Source organism: Heterodontus francisci, unplaced genomic scaffold, assembly GCF_036365525.1.
Source record: "Heterodontus francisci isolate sHetFra1 unplaced genomic scaffold, sHetFra1.hap1 HAP1_SCAFFOLD_278, whole genome shotgun sequence".
In the NCBI taxonomy this organism is placed as follows: Eukaryota; Metazoa; Chordata; class Chondrichthyes; order Heterodontiformes; family Heterodontidae; genus Heterodontus; species Heterodontus francisci.
In genome coordinates this window covers 1525818-1527372 of record NW_027141343.1, presented here as the reverse complement: position 1 = coordinate 1527372, position 1555 = coordinate 1525818, and positions in this window count along the sequence as shown.

The following is a 1555-nucleotide window of genomic DNA, read 5'->3' as shown; positions in this document are numbered from 1 at the left end:
CTTTTGCACAGACAGGAATGAACAATCGTTGTAATTCATCCATGCGCTCTTTAAATGCTAGCCATTGCCTATCCATTGTCAACCCTTTAAGTAACGTTCCCCAATCTATCATAGCCAACTCCCGCCTCATACCTTCATAGTTTTCTTTGTTTAGATTCAGGACCCGAGTCTCGGAATCAACTCTCTCACTCTCCATCTTAATCAAGAATTTTATCATATTATGGGCGCACTTCCCCAAGGGACCCCACACAACAAGATTGTTAACTAATCCTTTCTCATTACACAATACCCAGTCCAGGATGGCCTGTTCTCTAGAGGTGTTATACACCTCTATCAATTCTCCACTCAATCTCCTTTGATATAGGCAGAATAATCCTAGCTTTTCCAACCTAACCTTGTAACTAAAATCCCCCATCCCTGGATCCATTCTGGTAAATCGCCTCTGCATCCTCTCAAGGACCCTCACATTCTTTCGAAAGTCTGCTGAGCAGAACTGGAAGCAACACTCCAATTGGGGCCTAACCAGAGTTTTAGAATGGTTCAGCATAACTTCCCTGCTTTTGTACTCAATGTCTCTATTTATAAAGCCCAAGATCCCATATGCTTTGCGAACCACTCTCGCAATATGTCTTGCCACCTTCAAAAATCGGTGCACATGAACCCCAAGTCCCTCTATTCCAGCACACTCTTTATAACTGTGCCATTAAGTATATATTGCCTCTCCCTATTCCTTATGCCAAAATACATCACCTCACACTTGTCACTATTAAATTCCATCTGCCACCTGTCTGCCCATTCTGCTAGCCTATCACTGTCCTGTTGCAGGCAGTTCATATCATCCTCACTGTTTGCCACTCCTCCAAGTTTGGTGTCATCGGCTTATTTTGAAATTCTACTCTGTATTCCAAGATCCAAGTCACTTACCTTTAGCAAAAAAAACAGTGGTTCTGGCACTGACCCTTGGGGAACACCACTGTCGACTATCCTCCGGTCTGACCAAGAACCATTTAATAAGACTCGCTGTTTTCAGTCTTTAAAACAATTTACTATCCAAATGGACACTGACCCTCCTAATCCATGAACCCCAATTTTGTTAACCACCCTTTTATGTGGTACTTTATAAAATGCTTTCGTAATATCCATATAAACAACATCCACTGCATTCCCTTCATCAGTATTCTCAGATAGTTTATCAACAAATGCAGTTAGATTCGTCAAGCATGAACTCCCATTGATAAATCCATGCCCACTCTCCTGAATTAACTCAAACCTCTCCAAAGGACTTGATTTTTTTCCCTGACCTGTTGATCTCATGCTGATAGCAAGTTCACCACAGAGCATGTTTTTGGCAATGTGACCGTCATCCATTTGGCCCAGTCAACAGAGTCACCGCTGACTCAAGAGGGCAAACATGCTGCGGATCCCTGCACTCTGGTGTACTTCCGCATTCGGCACTCTGTCCTGCCAGGAGATGCCCAGTATCCATCTGCGGCAGTGGAGGTGGAAGCTGTTCAGCCGCTTTTTTTGGCTTGTATAAGTTGTTGATGCTTCTCTA